At 35.8% G+C, this 19,461-nt stretch overlaps 1 protein-coding gene and 1 long non-coding RNA gene across 5 annotated transcripts in view; both read right to left on the bottom strand.

Moving 5' to 3' along the window:
• The window catches only part of XRCC4 (X-ray repair cross complementing 4), a 279,622-nt gene that overhangs the window by 67,003 nt on the left and 193,158 nt on the right, over nucleotides 1-19,461 (bottom strand). The window lies entirely within an intron of this gene.
• Nucleotides 688-19,445, bottom strand: LOC118892901. The gene is made up of 3 exons (XR_005019363.1): nucleotides 19,435-19,445; nucleotides 3,158-3,162; nucleotides 688-862 (listed from the first exon to the last, which is right to left on the bottom strand). It is a non-coding gene; the product is annotated as an uncharacterized LOC118892901 (long non-coding RNA).

Here is a 19,461-nt window from a genome sequence, read left to right as displayed (position 1 = left end):
TTCCATGATGGGTGATGTTGCGTCTTGAAACCCTAGTTGGAAAGGATATGCTGTAGAGATATACAGGATTTCCACCCGTGACTTAACTTTGACAAAGTTATATAAAATTTTACTAATATCTCATTTATGGAGAAAGACATAGTGGTTATGACGTTGGCTTGAAACCGAATAAAGAGGGTTCAACTCCTTCCTTTCTTGACTATTTTAGACTGACGTTAAGTTGGCTCCTCAAATGTATGATATGGCGGAGGACATCCATTTAACCACTCTAAGTTTGTAGTAGTAAGTTCTACTGCTAGGACTTCTCGTTTGGATACGAATGCCTCTCAGATAATGAAAATTATCACCATGACAGCTGTTAATGAGATGAATGAGCCTATTGATGAGATAGTGTTTCATGTTGTATAGGCATCTGGGTAGTTGGAGTATCATCGAGGTATGCCAGATAGACCTAAAAAATGTTGTGGGAAGAAAGTTATGTTGACACTCACAAATATGATTACAAAGTGAATTTTTGCTCATGTTGAGTTGAGTGTATATCCTAAGAATAGTGAGAATCAGTGCACAAACCCTCCTATGATAGTGAAAACAGCCCCCATTGAAAGTATACAGTGAAAATATGCGACTACATAGTAAGTATCATGAAAGACAATATCTAATGATGAGTTAGCTAGGACAATACCTGTTGGCCCACCGACTGTGAAAAGGAAGATGAAACCCAGGGCTCACATCATGGCTGGGGACCATTTAATGTTACCTCCATGGAGTGTTGCCAGTCACCTAAACACTTTCTCTCCTGTTGGGACAGTAATGATTATAGTGGCTGATGTAAACTATGCTCGTGTGTCAACGTCTATACCCACTGTGAATATGTGGTGGGCTCATACAACGAACCCTAAGTATCCAATTGACATTATAGCTCATACCATACCCATTTACCTGAAAGGCTCTTTTTTTCCTGAGTAATAGGTTATAATGTGTGAAATCATTCCAAATCCGTGCAGGATTAAAATATATACTTCAGGGTGTCCAAAGAATCAAAACAGGTGTTGATATAAGATGGGATCTCCCCCTCCTGCAGGGTCAAAAAAGGTTGTGCTTAAGTTTCAGTCAATTAGCAGTATAGTGATTCCGGCTGCTAGTACAGGTAAGGATAATAGAAGTAATACTGCTGTGATTAATACTGATCATACAAATAATGGTGTTTGATATTGGGTTATACCAGGTGGCTTTATACTAATAATAGTGGTGATAAAATTGATAGCCCCTAGAACTGAGGACACACCAGCTAAATGTAGGGGAAAAATAGTAAGGTCAACTGAAGCTCCTGCATGTGCTAAATTTCCAGCCAAGGGTGGATATACGGTTCAGCCTGTACCTGCACTGGCTTCAACTATTGACAATGCCAGCAACAATAAGAAAGAAGGAGGGAGTAGTCAAAAACTCATGTTATCCATATGGGGGAAAGCCATACCAGGTGTTCCAATTATTAGAGGCGTAGCCAGTTTCCGAAGCCACCGATCATAATGGGTATGACCATAAAGAAAATTATTACAAATGCATGGGCTGTTACTACCACATTATAAATTTGGTCGTCTCCGATCAGTGTTCCAGGCTGACCTAATTCAGCACGAATTAGTAGGCTCAGGCCGGTACCTACTATTCCAGCTCAGGCACCAAATAGCAAATATAAAGTACCAATGTCTTCGTGGTTGGTTGAGAATAATCAGCGGTTTTTGAACATCGGTAAAATGGCCAAGTAGGCATTAGACTGTAAATCTAAAGACAGAGGTGAAGTCCTCTTTTTGCCAAGCCCTGTGGTGAATTGTTCATATTGAATTGCAAATTCGAAGAAGCAGCTTCAACCCTGCAGGGGTTTCTCCCGCTGTTTTTTTCCTGCTGCGGGAAAAGTAGATTGAAGCCAGTTGACTAGGGTATTTAGCTGTTAACTAAAAATTCTTGGGAGATGTATCCCTCCAATCTAGTGAGGATTAGCTTCATTAAAGTGTTTGATTTGCATTCAATTGATGTAGGATATAGTCTTGCAATCCTTATTAGGCAGGAATTAAGTAAATTATACTTGCTTAGGGTTTTGAAGGCTCTTGGTCTGGTTTAACCTAAATTCCTATTCCAACACTGATAGTATTGGTGTGAGGGGCAGAAGTATTGTGGATATTACGATCATAGTTGGTAGGAGGATTATTTGTTTTGTAGAGTCAAACTGTCATTTTATTTTCACGTTTTTTATGGAGGGGAACGTGGTCAGCACTGTGGAGTATGTGAGTCGCATGTAGAAGTACAGGTTAAGTAGTGCTGTGATGGCTACTAATGGATAAGTGTGGGTAAAATAATATTATTGTTTTTTGTTATTACTTGAATAATTATTCATTTAGGCACGAATTCTGTCAGTGGTGGGAGTCCCCCTATTGATAGGAGAGTGCCTAGGGTAAGGGTTGTGATAACAGGTGTTTTGTTTCATGTGTGTGACAGTGACAATGTAGTAGTGGCCGAGCTGTGAATAAATAATATGAATATAGTTAGGGTTATTATAGTGTAGATTACTAGGTTTAGAGTTGTTATAGTTGGGTTGTATAGTAAGACGGCTGTTATTCAACCTATGTGGGCGATTGATGAGTAAGCCATGATTTTTCGGAGTTGGGTTTGATTTAATCCACCTCACCCTCTGATTAGAATGGACAGTATGGATAGGGATAGTATTAGCTTTAGGTTGATTGATGGTGAGATTTGCTAAAGGACTGATAGAGGCGCAAGTTTTGGTCATGTCAATAGGATTAGGCCTGCCATTAATGGGATGCCTTGTGTTACCTCGGGCACTCAAAAGTGAAAAGGGGATAGTCCTAGTTTTATGGCCAGGGCTACTGTTACTACTGTTGATGCTGTTGGGTTGAATATTTTTGTAATAGTTCATTGGCCGGAATATAGTAAGTTAATGATGACTGCTATTATAAGTAGCATGGATGTGGTAGCTTGTGTTAAGAAATACTTAGTGGAGGCTTCGATGGCTTGTGGGTTAAAGTTTTTTTTATTATAATGGGGATAATGGCTAGTATATTTATTTCGATCCAATTCAGGCTAGCAATACACCCAAACCAGTTGACACCAGCAGGAGGTACCCATTTTCTGTTCTGCTTTTAACGGTAACTAACCCATGTGTAACATTTGAATTAGATTCTATTTCTCTCTGACACATTTCCGCTTCTTCCCTGTCTCTTCCTCATGATGCCAAACAGGTTGCTATTAAGGTTAAATAAGTGCCCTCTTCGAAGCACCAATAATTCGTTTTTGTTAAATGCCACCAGATGCCCATGGATTAGTCTTTTGCTTTCTTTGGACAATGATTAGTCAAGCAGTCAGCTTCTATATAGGAATGACCAACCAAAGCATAGAGTCCCCTTTGGAGGGGAATATCTTTGTTACTTGGTGCCTTAGGGCACAACATGCCTTACTTTAAGTCTTATTTGTTATATCTAAGCTTTGGTTAAAATCTATTCAAAGCAGCCTCTGACCCCAGATTTCCAAAAATGAACAGTATAAAGCAGATTTTCAAATAAGAAGAGGCCTTGGAGATTATCTATGTTCTTCATTTTATAGATGATGATACTAAGGCCCACAGTGGCTTCCTAGAGCCCAAATTATGACACAAAGACAAATTATGCATTATCTCTGTCCCCAGGGAGTTGACCGCTTAGCGGGAATACCAACAACACTATCCTGTGTGCTAGATGCTATGGGAGAATAAGGTAACGCAGGTACCTCAGAAGGATAGGTTGGAAGACTTTTCTGAAGAAGGCAACAGTTTTACTGTACTTTAAAGGAAGTGAATGGGCCAGTGAGATAAAGAAATGGAAAGGCAGTAGGGCCTTCTAGGCAAGGGTAAGCATAAAACTTTGGAAGAACTGGGAATAATTCAGTACTCTAAAGGATAAACCTTAAAAAGTGGCTGGAGAGGAGGACACTAGGGGGTTAAAATTTGAATGCACACAAGTTACATAAATGGGTGAAACTTCATGGATGAGGTCTGTGGTAAATTAATGTCCTCTCTAAAGAGCAAATGTCAGTATAGCCAATTGTCACCATGTGAGGGGATGATCTTATAATCTGAAGAGAAGCCAGAAATCTTTTAATTTTTAAATCAGTGTTGGTACCAAATTTTAAAGAAAACATGGTACAAACAAGACCAAACACATATGTGAGTTGAATTTTGCTAATAGCCTGCCAGTTTACAACCTCAGGGCTAGAGAGTTAGGCCAGGAGCAGCTCATGAAAGGCTCTGTGTACTAAGCTGAGGGGTTTGGACTTTATCCTGAAAACTGTAGGGACTCATTAAAAGACTTGAAGTGATTAACATCTTAGAAGGGTCACTCTGGCAGCTGTGTGAAGTCTGGAAGGTTGCTATGTAACAAGTGCTTAAACCAAGGTGGTGACAGGGACACAGAAAGGAGGAGGCAGATTTGAAAGATGTTAAACAAGGCAAACAGTTTAGTAAATTACAGTTGAAACTTGAACATAGGTCTCCTACTCCCTTGCTTGATATCCTTATAACTATACCAACATTGTAGGATGCCTTTCTGAGTAGAATACTATTTAGTTTGCAATTAATAAGTTACAGGGGAGATTCTTTGCAAACATTACCTTGAAACACCAGAATTTTTTCCTATAGATACTATTAGTATAGTGTAGGCAAACTCTACACTAAAGTAAACTCCAGGAAAGAGGATATACAGAGAAATCACGAAGAGACAGACAGTGGGCATAGACACTGACCGTGAATAAAGCCCATCTACCATGCTTCACTGGCTAACATTCTATGCCAGTTTACAACTAAACAATGGATGAAGATATTATTAAGTATTTGGTAAAGGAAAAGAAGGGACTATCTTACTGCATTCCTGCCTCAAAAATTCTATGACTAAAAATTACTCAATTAATGAGTTTCTGGATCATCGGCATTGTGGTTAATCCCTGCACACACAGTGCAAGTGAAGACTACAGCTTTAATTTGGTTAGTACATTTTTTAGTTCAATGAATAACGGAGCCAGACAACAAGCAAGTCAAGTGGAAAGTGAAGTCATTAGGTGGGGTGAAGTGATGTCAAATCTCTGAGTGTTTTCTCTCTTAACCTTCTGGATGGGAGCTGGACTCCATTTGTCTGACTGGCACAAGATGAGTTTATAAAAGAGCATTTGTTAAATAGCTCTGTGAATAATAAAATCTACCCCTACTACCTGCTTGAGAAAAAGCTGAAAATGCTGTATTTTTCTTTATTAAATGAGATATTAATTTGCAAAACTGTTGAAGAATTTGATGTTTCCTAAAGTTTCCATATTATGCAATTACATTGGTACAGAGAGAAAATAAAACTTCCAAATCATGACATCTGGAATGATGTTATATATTTGTAAGTTTGTAATAACGTAGCTAAATAGTGGCTTATTGTGACCCTCTACTCTGTTTATGGCAAGGGTGTCAATGTTTACTTCATGGGAGTGGTATTGAACTTTCAACCAATGTTGTCTTATGGTTATTTTTTTAAGCAGTACTGTGATGGTACTAAGAATATGCTATATGTAGACTAGGCTCTGTACTCTTATCAGTTGGAATAGGTGAGGTTACACCACAGTAGCAAATATCCCAATAAATCAGTGGCTTGAAACAACAAAGCTTTGATTTCTCATTAGTGCCATACGTTCATCATGGGTAGCTTGGGGGCTCCACTCTGTGCTGTCCTCATTCTAGGACCTTGGATGACAGGGCAGTTACCAGCATTGCCAGTCACCATGGCAGAAGGAAAGAAAGTTCTCTGGCTCGGAAATTACACATGACGCTCACTTTTAATCAAAACTTGCTGGTGAGAACTAGAATCACAGCTGCACTCAGCTACAGCTATGAAGTTCAATTTTACCATGTGCCCAGATGACAGAGAACTGGAAATATTTAGTGAACAGAACTAATGACTATCACAGTCACCCAAATAGTTGGTCTATTATGGTTTCATGTATCTTTGTTTTCTCTACTTGGCTGGACTGTGAAGTTAGAACCTATGACTTAAAAGGCTCCCAACAAATTCTTTTGATCCAGTACATGAAGAGAACAGCTTGATTAAAGTGTGATTTCAATAAAGTAATTATGTCCTTTTGGAACTTTTCCCCCAATACTATAATATATTTTAAAGTTCAGTTCTGATACAGTAAAGTTGCCAGAAATAGATAACAAAATTATTCAGATGAACTGCAAGCCCAGAAAGTAATCACCTGGCTATGCAAGCCAGGTGTAATCATAAAATAGATAATCAAAAATGGACTGAATTTATTTTTCCACAGATGTTGCAATCTATTAAAGAATAAAGCCTGGAACTCTGACACTACAATATTATCTCTCTTTACCTTTACTGTATTTACTGTTTAAAGCTCCACATTAGGAACCACTCAAGCACTGCTGAAGAGAAACACTCACTCATGCCAAGTGTTCTCACTTTAAGATCATAGCCATAAATCCCAAATGTTTAGGACTCTCAAATCTTTATCTCCAGACCTCACTTCTTCCAGGAACTCCAGAATCATATATCTTGCTATCTCTGCTTTGATGTCTGCTAAGTATTTTAAACATAACCTAGCCAAAACAGAACTTTTCATTTTTCTGCTCTGCAAATCTGCTTTCTTAGTCCTTCCTGTGTCTGAAAACAGCACCACTAACCTAGTTTCTCAAGCTAAAAACATAGGAATCCTCCTGATTCCCCTCCGTCCCTTATTCTTCTAAGTCACACCTAGAAGCAAGTCCTGGCAACTTGACTGCTAAAACATACCCGTGGTCTAAGAACGCCTCGCTCTTCCCCCAAATAGCCTGAGCCGTGACCGACTTTCGCCAGGACTACTGTAAAACCTCCTAACTGATCTTCTGCTTTCACTAACCCCCACCTCTACATCCGTTTTCAACATAGTGGTCATAGCAATCTTTTAAACAAACATCAGACCATGACATTTCCCTCCTTAAAATCTCCCATTACACTGTGAATAAAATTTAAAGAATATCGGCCCTCAAAGCCCTGCAGGATCTGACTGAATCCATTTCACTGACCACACAGTTATATTATCAATACATACCACTCCCTCGCTTTCCCCCTACATGGGCCCTCTTTTCTTCAGCATGCCAGGTTTGGCTCACCGTAGGGCCTTTGCATTACTTGTTTCCTCCCAATCTTTGCAGCAATGTCTTGTCATTTAGGTTCGATTTTAAATATCAATTCCTCAGAGAGACCTTCCATGACCGCTTTATAGAAAGAGGAACCATCTCATCACTACCTTTTACATCACCCTCTTTTAATTATCTACGTATCTCTTGATTATTATCTGATGTGTCCTTGTTTGTTTATTGTTTGCTTATTTCACACCACTAGAATGTAATGTCAGCTGTTTTGTGCTGTGCCATACCCTCTGTGACGAAATCAGTGCCTGGCTCATGCTAGTTACTGAGCAAATATCTGATGAAAAGGTATTTATGATTTGAGTATGTACAAGGTACATGGTATCAGCAAGCAGGATACAAATGTTACATAACATAACACTTCTAAATTCATCTTTGGCCACTTTATAATTATTCTGGAATTTCCAGTGATAAAAATGATTAGATTATAAATTATTAAACATAATAATACATAAATTAAATGCTTTCATAGTATAATTTTATCACAAGTACTTAACTTGGAAGACAATTTCCATTCAAACCTAGACAGTCAGACACTGGAAGGGAAAAAGAAAATGAACAAGAACCGAGTAGCAGTAGTAACCAATGCTGAGCATTTACCACGTGACTGGCACATTATATTAGTCCCCTCGTCAATTTTAATGAGGTGGGTATTACTATTCCCACTTTAGAAATTAGAATATTAAGGCTCAGAGTGATAAAGTATCTTACCCCAAATCACACAGCATCGAACAGAGTTCAGATATTAATCTATCTCTAATTCTTTACTCCATGGCATGCCCTTCAAAAGGAAGTTACCTGGTGAGTCCTGACTGAGGACAGCAGCAGCTGCTACAGCTGTAAAATTAGTGATCTCTCTCTCAAAGAGCTGATGGCTGGGAGACCTTTTAATAGAGAGGGAACCATAGACAGGTGCAGAGCCTTCAGATAACGATCACATTTTATTGTATTCATTAACTTTATATTGTATGAAATTTTACATTTACGTTCAAGTGATACTGGTTCTCCATTTAAGATAAGAAAGTGTAGCTTCTTCTTTAAATAAGCTTATTTAATTTAAAAAGTAAAGTGATTTAATCAATAATTAACTCATAGTGAAAGTGTTACCAAGAAGTGGCAAAAATCGTGGAGGGAGGCGGTGAAACTCAGATACGATGCAAATCCAAATGGTGGCCCATGCACAACTGAAGTTTAGGAAATTCAGGGCATTCGTACTTATCTTTTTAAGTAGGTTTTCAAAAAAAAAAAAATTAGTGACATCTGAAGAATAAAAGGTGTAACAGCAACGGAACAACCCATATTAACAGAAGTGTGGTGTCTCATTCTTCTCTGTATAGATCACACCACATCTGAAATATAAGGGGACTCTGGGAACACGACTTTAATGGAACACTGGCAAACTATACACGTTCAGTGAAAGGCAACCCCAACCAAGAGACTGCCCATGTAAACCAAGCCATACTTGGGGGGTGCTGGTAAACTTAGGCTCTTCTAGTGTGCAGAGGAGAAAACTCAGAGGATGAAATGGTCTCCAAATTAAATGGAGTGATAGTTAGGGGTTGGGTTTTAATGGCATGTCTTAATGTGAAAATCAGATTATCCTGAAAAACCCTTCGGAAAATATTATACTCCATCACGATATACCAATTTCAATTGGTCCAGCACCACGGGGTTTTCCTGCTATTTTGATAAATGGTTTTTTGTGAAGTAGTTATCTTGTGTTTAGTGGCCAGTTGTATGAAAAAGGTTTCTCTTTAGATGTGCTCCTCATATTATGGAAGGATAATGAGAAAACAGGGGATAAGAAGATATGTTTCCCACTTGACATCCACTCCTGGGCATGTTTGAGTAGAATGCCGCGAACTATTTAAATTGTTCTTTTTCCTATCTCTCTCCTCCTCCCCTTTTTATGGTGGGAGAGGGGAATGGAGAGTGTATGTTGAATGTGCATAAGCTGTTTGCATTTAGAACACAACTCCACTATACTATATGAGTGACTTTAATGTAGAATATCTGATATGACACAGAAGGCAAAAGAAGTAGGGCTAATAGGTAGACACTGGCATGTGAAACAGGCTTTCATTTAAAGCAGTAAGACTTTTGTCCCACAAAATATTTATATAAAGGTTACGTGACCATATATTTTGGATTAGATAATAAATTCCATTCCAATACTAATACAATAATTATCTGAAGCAAGTGGACAAAATGAACATAAAATAGTAGGAAGAAAAGAATTACAGTCTGCTACTTTAGATAATGCACAATAGCGTCCCTTTCATTGCTTGAAATACAAATGGGAGTGTAATAAGTAATAAATTTAAGAATCTTAGAGTAAATCAGTGATTTATGATATCTCTAAAATTCAGACTGAATGAGTCACTGGATTGGATGTCTTATCATTATAAATTATTTGAAATAAAGAATAGAATTACAATAACTATAAAGTTTAAAGAAAAGTACAAAAGACAGTAGAAAATGAAGTAAAATAATATAAATGCCAAAAGAAACAAGATTTTTCAAAGTTTCAGGTGACTTTAACAAAAAGAAAATTTCAATTGGGTTCACTGAAAAGACAAGGTATAATACTACCTCTGAAACATAATTCAGGAATACATTTGAGTCAGCAGTTGATTATAAAGGGCTAAATAAAATCCCTTCTGTTTTCCTATATGTAGCCTGTGTATATCTGTATTTTAAAAGTTGTTATATTATGTAGAAATTATCTTTTTAACTATATGACTTGGTTGCTAGCTCCTTGAGAAAAAGGAATGGTACAGTGCCTGGTACTCAATAAATGTGGGCCTGAATTCTGAGATGAGATATATATGACATATTAGCAAACACCACTGACTGGGTAACTTTAAGATTAGAGTTAGAAGATGATTTTTTTAAATGACAGCATGTTTAAATCATGAAAAATAATTATTAATAGCAAACTTCTGAAGGAGGATTTGGCAGATATACACAAGACTCCAGACAACCAGAAAAATAAATTTTTAACCTTTACGTATTATCATACTGAGATTCTTTCCCTCCCTTTTTCTTTTCTTCCCTTTTACTCCCTCTCCTTCTTCCTCTTACATTTGTTTCTTTCCAAAAATCTTTCCTTTCCTTTTTTTTTTAAAACATGCTTTTCTAAATTTTCAAAGACACATGCTACAGGACTTTGAAAAGGAATTGAAATTTGTGATGAGTTCAAGATTTCTCTTTTTCAACTAAGACTTCAGCTCCATGAAAGCAAGCACTCTGTTTTGTTCACTATTATATCACTTAAGACAGTGCCTGGCAAATATTAGTCCTTCAAATATTTGCTGAATAATTTTTTTATTAGAAAAACTATCTCCTCCAAAGAGTCCTGCTTTAAATATGGGACTTCCTACTGGTTCACTAATAGAAATTATCATTGTTTGTAAAAGTAGTATAGAAAATGGTGGAAGACATTTCTACACTGTGTATATACTATAGAGTATGTGCAGAGAGTTGAAAGAACAAGTGATAAAAACATGAAATTCACAGATGATAGCATATTAGAGATAGATGATAAAAATGATGATAAATAGAAAAGAGTTAACACGTACTGAGTGCTAGTATTTGTGCCAGGCACTGTGCTAAGAATTTTACATGCACTATCTAAAAATTCTCACAAATCTAGGTAGGCACTATTATTACCCTTTTTTTTTTTACTGATAAGGAAAACAAAGCATATAAAGGTTGAGTGCGATGTCCACAATCTGACAGGTAGTAAGTTGTGAAGCTAAAACACAGACCCAGGCAGTTGGATTTCAGAATCCATACTCTAAATCACTATAATATGGTGTTTTACTACATATAAAGTAAATCAAGATAATTTTGTCTGGTTAAGTCCTACATTTTTTAGAAAGAAAAACGAAGGCCAAGAAACGTTGAATAACTTGGTCAAGATCACTATTTTCTACTTGACTTGGTCATTAACAAAAGCATAACAACACATTCTCTTACTTCCTATATTAAATAAGCAAGCAAGCAAGCCTACAGTCCTCTCTGGCTACATCTCTACTTGTCTGCTCATTTTTAGAGCAAAACTCCTTCAAAGTTTTACCCATATTCTGTGTGTCTAATTCTCACCTCATTCCACTCTAATTAGTCATCTGTCTCAAAACTCCCCCTGAGACCCTGGTAGCGCCTCTGTCCTTATTGATTTCTCAGTAGCAGTTGAGAGTTGATCTTTTCTTTTTGAAACATATTTTTAGCTTCTATTAAATCATAATCACCTCATTTTCTTCCTACGTAATAGTCCCCCTTTCTCAGATCTTGGCCTCTCACTGGTGATATATGTAGAACCTAATCCCCAAATCCTGAAACAAACGTTCTAAGAGCTCAGTCATGGGTATCCTTTATTCAGAATTTTCTCTGATCCCATGGTTTAAATACTAATTACAGTCAATCCTCATTATTCATGAATTCCAAATTCACCTACTAGCTAAAATTTACTTCCAACCTTCAAATCAATACTTCAAGTGTTCTCTCAGTCATTTGCAGACATGCACATGCATGGAGCAGTGAAAAATTTGAGTCCCTGAAGTACATGTGCCCAGCTGAGGTGGAACAAGGTTAGCGTCTTCCAGTTTCACCTCTCATACCTGTAAACACAAGTGTCCATTTTGCAGTGTATTTTGTGCCTTTTTTGCATTTTTGCATTTTTGTGCTTTTTATTGCTGATTTTGCTTTTTTAAATGGCCCCCAAGTATAGAACTGGAGTGCTACCTAATGTTCCCAATCACAAGAAGGCTATGATGTTCCTTATAGGAGAAAATAGGTGTGTTAGATAAGCTTCATTCAAGCATGAGTTATAGTGCTGTTGGCCATGAGTTCAATGTTAATAAATCAACAATATATATCAAATATGGTGTCTTTAAACAGAAATGTACATAAAACCAGGTTATGTATTGATTGGTTGGCAAAAATGTGACCAGAGCCTCCAGGAACCTAACCCTGTATTTCCCCTAGAGACAATGACACAGTATTTGTTAATTCAGTGTCCCCAGCAACTTTATAGAACATAACTACTGTGAATGAGAATTGACTGTATATGCCTGTGTCCCCCAAATCTTTGTTAAACAAATGAATGAATCACACAATTAGTTCAAGAGGCAGGGGCAAGGTCATTCAGAGCATGGTAATGAGTTTAGATTTTAAGTACAATGGGAAGCCACTGGAATATTTTAGGGAAAGTATAGGAAGTGGGACAGACAGTGAGAAGTATAAAGATATAATCAAATTTCTGTTTTCTGAAGTTCACTATGTGGAGAATGGATTAGAGGATGGAGAAGTGAAATGCGGAAACCAAGAAGGAGCAGGCGGCAGTATTTAGGTAAATTATGATTGTGGTTTACACTAACTTAGCAGCAGTAGAAACAGGCAACAAGTGAATAGATTCTAAGAGATATTTTAAAGGCAGAATGTATGAGATGAGCAGTTGTACTGGATGTGCGGTGAGGGAAAGGGAGAAGTTCAGGATGATTCAATTTCAGGCTTTCATTACTGTGTAGATGGTAGAAACATTTACCAAAAAAGGGGAAGACTCAACCGCGTGAGATCTACTTTGATATCTCCTTGATCTCATTATAGATCTGCTTATTACTCCATTTACTTGATGATTATAGAGTACCTACTATGTGCCAGGTATCATGCTAGTTGTAGAATATTTTCTTTTCTGTAATGGTTGATTTGTATGAAATTCCCAGTTTTGGAGGTTAATTTTTGAACTCTATTAAATGTAATATATTTTCTCATTTGCAGTCACTTATCTGCATGTCCATCCTGGGTTAACGGAAAAAAGGTAATAATTTTTCCTTTGTGTTATTGGTGCCTACCTCTAGTATTCATTTTAATTAGGCATTCCAAATGTATCTGGACCTCATATCACATGGCCTCATTATCACACTGGATTGTAATTATTTATTGATCTGTTTCTGCAACTATATCATATCCTTCCAAAGGCGAAGTACCTGTTCTATCTTGTTTGGTGCTGTAGCCCTGCACCAGGCACAGTGCTTGGCACATAATAGGGACTCCATTCCTATATTAAGGAGGAGATAAAAGACAGAGGCCTATAACCATATCTAATGATAATCTGTAATGGTCAGTTTTCTTTCCTATGCTGGGTTATTTTCCTCCTTTAGAAGTTACTGGTGTATGTTCCTAACAGTTTATATAGAAGACTCCAAAAGCATACTTTAGACTGAAAGACCATCTTATTACTCAGTAAGAATACGGAGATTTTCATTTGTCTTCCTTGCACACATAGCAGTTGAAAACAAATGAAATATTTTCTTTAACGGTTTCTGTGCTCTATATGGTGCCATTTATTGATTAACCAAAAATAAACCTCAATAAATAAAAAAGTATTATTTTCATGGTTTCTGAATATATAGGTCTGTTTGGCTTTATATCATTATCTCGTAACTTCATTAGTTTGCCAAATTCATTTGTGAGTACAATTCCTATTTTATCCCCTATAGTCTGGAAATTCCTACAAAGTCATATATTTTGGCCCTAGGCAAAACACTTTATAAAATCAGCACTATATCCATAACAGATTGTGACAGTGAAAAAGTTGATTTTCTCTGTAGTCCATAAGTAGAATATATCTCCAAGCAAGAAAAATCCTGTAACTTCAGACTGCAATGAAAGTACATGTCCAAAAGGAATACTTCCTGGGATTGGAGCTAACAAGAACCCCACCTATACCAAGGAAGGCTTTCAGAGGCTATAGTACACATTCCAGAATGACAACTTTTTAAAAAATAGGACTTGGACAACAACAAAAATAAATAAATAAATAAATAAATTTTAAAAATGTGACTTGGACATAGTTTACTGATTAAAATACTTTCCTATGTGCTAAAAATTAATTTTAAAAAATTGAATAAATAAAAAGAAGTAAAATAATATAAAATTAATGTAGTATATGTCTATACACTTGAGTGTACAAATATCCCGGCCTGACAAAGGAAACTTTTCCAGTCTTCTGGGAAGTCAATGCCCATGACCACCAAGTTTTCTTTATCCAGCTTTTGCAGTAGGCTGATTTCTAAAGTAAGACAGATGACTTACTTTTATAAAGACAATGTTTAACAAATAGCTTTCAATAACTGATGAGGCTTCCCAGTTCTTCCATAGTAAGAGGATAGCAACCTTAAGTGTTTCTCAATCCATCCCTCCCCTTTTTTTCAATCACGCTCACACCTATAATCATTATTCTTCTTCAGATAATTCTTTCTTCCTGGACTACTGTAATATCCTAGCTTCACTGACAATCTGTAAACATTCCCTCCATCAAATGTATGGTTTCCAAAGAAATGTTCCTAACGTACTGTTCATTATATTCTTTGGCTGAAAATGTTTAACAGGTCCTTGCTGCTTTCATAAAAGAAGTCCAAATAAATCAGCTTAGCATTTAAGTACCACATTCCATCTACCTTGCTAGTTTTATTCACATTTCTCTGCATCTCATGATAAGGTCACTGGTTCCCTATCTTCCAGACTCTTCCTCCACACATTTACTTATGCACTCTGTTCCTCTGACAGGAAGGCCCTTCTTAGTCAGGAGATATTTCATTTCTGTAACAAACAGACCCCAAAAGCACCATGGCTCAATCAAGCTAGACATTTATTTCTCTTTCACACAATAGTCTAAAGGTAGTGGGTAGTTCGTGGTGGATATGCTGCCTTGCCCCATGAGACTGTCCAGGGACTACAATTCTTCCTCTCTTTTTACTCTACCATCTCCTAGGATGTTTTCCTTAAATGCCTGGTAGAAGATGGGCTGAGAAGGGAGAAAGAGACAGGGTTGTCAAGAATGTATGTTGAATCATTTTATGGGCAAGATCCCCAAATTGTACATATCATTCCCATTCAGATCCTATTGGCAAGGACTGCATCACATGGCCATAACTCACTGCCAGGGAGGCTGGGAAATGTATCCTCTAGGCTGAGAGCCATGTGGCCTGTTAAAACATGCAGATGCATGGGATGGCAGAACGGGTTCTATTACTAAAAGAAAGAAGGGGAGTTGGGAGCCTGGATTCAATTATTAGTTTCTGCATTATCTTTCTTCAGTTTTTATCTCTAGAAACCCCCATTTACTTTACAAAGCTGAACTCAAATATCACCTTCGTCTAGCCAGTCTTCTCTGATCTTATCACATCTGCTTATTCCATAGTCCTCCAAATGGAATATCAACTCTCCCTTCTCTGAAATTTCAAAGTTCTTGTACCTATTATGGAGTTTGGCACATTTTAGCTATATACATATTAAAGATAGTTTGTCAGGAAATATAATGTGGCCAAAAAGGGAAAGATAAATGTATGCTATTGATTAATCTTCCTTCATTGTTTTATTTTCTATACAAAGATTGTAGAAGATAGTCTTTATTCTGTATTTCTAGAAGCGGTGTATGCAGAAGACAGCATTCAATAATGCTGGTAATGATAACATTGCTTTATTCAATTCACTGATAAATTATAATGTAAGGAATTAACTTAGAAACAAAATTATTGTAAAAGATTTTCAAGTAAACAATGTCCTAAAATTTTACTGAAAAAACTTTTAATAATGATGTTTAAACAAACCATGTCTGTATTCTTTGTCCTTTCATAATGATTTACCAAAACTGAACAAAATCCTTGAATAATACTTATGAATAGTTATATACTTTTAATTTATTTAGGTTTTCTGTTTGTTCATTTCTTGTTTCTTTATCCTCATATTTGATTCCCTTACTCTATTTGCCAAGATCTCAGTTACTTGTGGGTTTATATCTTCTTATTTTGACATAAGAAGTTTATGCTTTCACACAAGCTTAGAACATGAAACAGCCATTTTATTTCATTTCATGATGTTTAATACAAAACAAATACCTATTTAACATTTAGTTATATATCATAGTAGATGATTTAAGTTATAGAATTTCACTGTTAACATGTAAATTTTGAATACAGTATGCCAAATAATAAAAAATAAATGCACCTATATTTCTTTGAATATTAAACTATAAATTATGAACAGGGAGTCACTTCCTTTGATTAATAACCCCTCTGACCAGGTATAATGAATATTTACACATTATTCTGTGTTGGTAGAGTACTTAAAATGCCTGAAACAATAATGATTATCAAGTGAAATTTGGAAAAATTTTATGTGTGAAAGTCTTTCAAGTGACAGAAATATAATATATATGAAATATGTGATAAATTCCCTTTACCTAAAACACAGAAAGATTATAACAGCTTCTTATTAAAATTGTTTTAAAACAGAAATCCAAGTCTGTCAGTAATTTGAAATCTAAATGTATGTAATAGCCTGAGGGAATTGTAGTACAGGTTGTTCCCAGGGTGAGCTATAAACATGGAAATACTTTATTTAAACATCTATGTAATCTCCATTGAAACATATTATTTTGAAATTATGTTAAAAAAAGAACTTAAAATGCATGTACTTATAAGCCTAAGCTTTGGACACATTTAATAATCATGCTTTAAAAGGTCATAAAGCTGTGGTTGATATTGAATATGTTTTTTAAAAATATTAATATTTTGTCCTTTCTGTATAGCTAAAAAAGTCCACTCAGGCAACCTGTACCTTAAAGTGTAACTGCTGATTTTATTGGCAAACCTATAATAATGCATATGATCAATCTTTACTTAATTATTTTGAGTTGCAAACACAACTAATAAATCATCTTTGAAATGCACTGACCATAATCAGTATATTCTGGAACAAGTCCAGGGGGCCATTAATCAAAACATGCAGCAAGGAAAGTGAGAGCCGCAGCCTGAAGAGTTAGGTAAACACACAGTGAAGTTAATAAAAACCTATCTCATTTTAAAACCACCACTGTGTTTACTTTTGCAACTAAGATAAACATTATGATAAAATTAAAGTTGTATAAAAAATGGGGTTTGCTAATGATGACCAAAGCAAATATAGCAATTGCACATACATTTTATGTCCCTAATTTGACACTAGAGAAGTTTAAAGTTCAGTTACCAAAAACCTTCAAGAATTAGATATTTAAATCTGATAACTTACATTATCCATAAAAATTAAATACACACGCACGCGCGCGCACACACACACACACATCAAATATGTTGAGGTTTAAATTAGAAAAAAAAAAGCAATCAAGGTATAAACATGAAAATAGGTTCTTTTTGAAAGAATAGGATGGTCAACTACCACATTCTAAATTGGCAGATGCAAATGAATAAACTGTAAAAAATGAGTAAATGTTTGAATGAGTTAGAAATTAAATTTTAAATGAAACAAAATGATAGAATACAAATGCATATATATAATGTAAATATATGTAAATATCTATCTATTTATTTACTTACTTATTATCAACTGCTTTTAAAACTGGTCTTCCAGTTGTGTTATTTTCCTTCAATATAATCTTATTGACTGCTAATTGGAAGGAAAGAAGATTTGCTGAGCTAACACTCGGCAAATGTGCCATAGAAAGGTAGGGGCAATCCTCATTTCCATAAGAATTGTGAGGAAAGGAAACACTACAGGTTTAAAAACTCCATAAACAAAGTTTCCTTTCCAGGAAGAGATTTCCAAGATTTAGCCAAAAGCCCTGGGAGGACAGTGCTTTAAAAATAACAGTGTATCACAGTCTTAGAGCTTCCTACTTAGATACTGCTTTCATTCATGTGATCTCATCTGACCCTCATAACCATGTTGAAAGGCAGGCAAGGAGGTATTATTAAACCAATCCTTTTACTCACAGAGCTGCAGTTCTATCTCTACTGTGGTATTGTAGAAATTTTGAACAAACAGTCGAAAGTCACTGAATCTGATATTTACTCAGCTCTTAATTCACTGGGTTTCTGTAAGAATTGAATGAATTAAATGAATGAATTAAAGGAACTTAAGTGCTTAACACAACCCCTGGCGCACACTAATCGTATTAAATATTAGTTATTGAAGCAGTATAACAAAGTAGCTAAAAAGTATGGTCTTTGGAATAAGATGATCTTAGATTCAAAATCACAGACGTAGCATTGTCTTTGGGCAAGTTATCTAATCTCTCTAGGACTGAGCTTCCTAATCTATAAAATGGGTATAGTTTAGTGAGACATATAAAGGGCATATACAAAGGGTTTAGCACAGTATCTAGGACATAAGTATTCAGTGAATGTTAAATATTATCTTTATTATTGATAGATAGATTTGATTAACTAATAACTTATGTAAATACAAAATATCATTAACAAAAATTAAAAGGCAAATGATAGTCTGGGTAAAATAAAATTAATACTTTTAGATATAAAGCAATAGGAGACAAAGACCTCCACTGAAAATCAGCTGAGGTTATGGATAGGTAATAAACAAAGATGAAATGTCAATAATCAATATATGTCAGAGAAAAATGATGTCTCTAAAGGTTAGGTACAAAAATTAAACAATGAAACACTATTTATTGATTAAACGATTAAAATGACCTGGCAATGATCAGAATGAATTGGAAAACAAAAGAACAAAAGGCAAACACTGCTTGTGGGAGTACCAACTGTGATAGCTTTCTGGAGGAACTCTGTCAAAACATAACAAAGGACTAACAAGTACATATGCCTGATAAGTACATTACTAACCTAGTAATTTCATTTTTGGGAATTCATACTAAGGAAACAATCAGTCATATGTGCAAATTTATGTACAAGTATATACAACATTCTTTGCGATAGTGCAAATGTGGATAAGGCCTAAATGTACAGTATGGGAAATGGTTAAAGAAATTATGATACATTTACACAATGGGACACTATAAATATAAAATGATGTTGAAGCAATGTATCTATTAAAGTAGAAATATATATTTAAATATTAAAATAGCAGGATACATCATAAACAGTATGAGCCTTGTTTTGCACGTAAAGTGTGGAAGAGAAGAGATCTGCAAATATACAGAATACCACGGTGTTAATAGTGGTGTTCTCCATGTGGGTGGGATTATGCATTTCCTAGCTACCATTTTGTTTCTGTATACTTTCTGCTTTTGGGGGGGAGATAAGCATGCGGTGCTTTTACAATTGGGAAACAAAGAAAATGAACCTCATTTTATTGAGAAATAAATGGATTCCTCTAGTAGGTAAGTGGATAAACTGTGGTACATCCAGACAGTGGATTAATATTCAGCACCAGAAAGAAATGAGCTATCAAACCATCAAATGATATGTAGGAAACTTAAG

The sequence above is a fragment of the Balaenoptera musculus genome, chromosome 3 (assembly GCF_009873245.2).
Source record: "Balaenoptera musculus isolate JJ_BM4_2016_0621 chromosome 3, mBalMus1.pri.v3, whole genome shotgun sequence".
Classification (NCBI taxonomy): Eukaryota; Metazoa; Chordata; class Mammalia; order Artiodactyla; family Balaenopteridae; genus Balaenoptera; species Balaenoptera musculus.
Note: the sequence above shows the minus strand (reverse complement) of the source record. Positions and strands in the feature narration are given on the sequence as shown.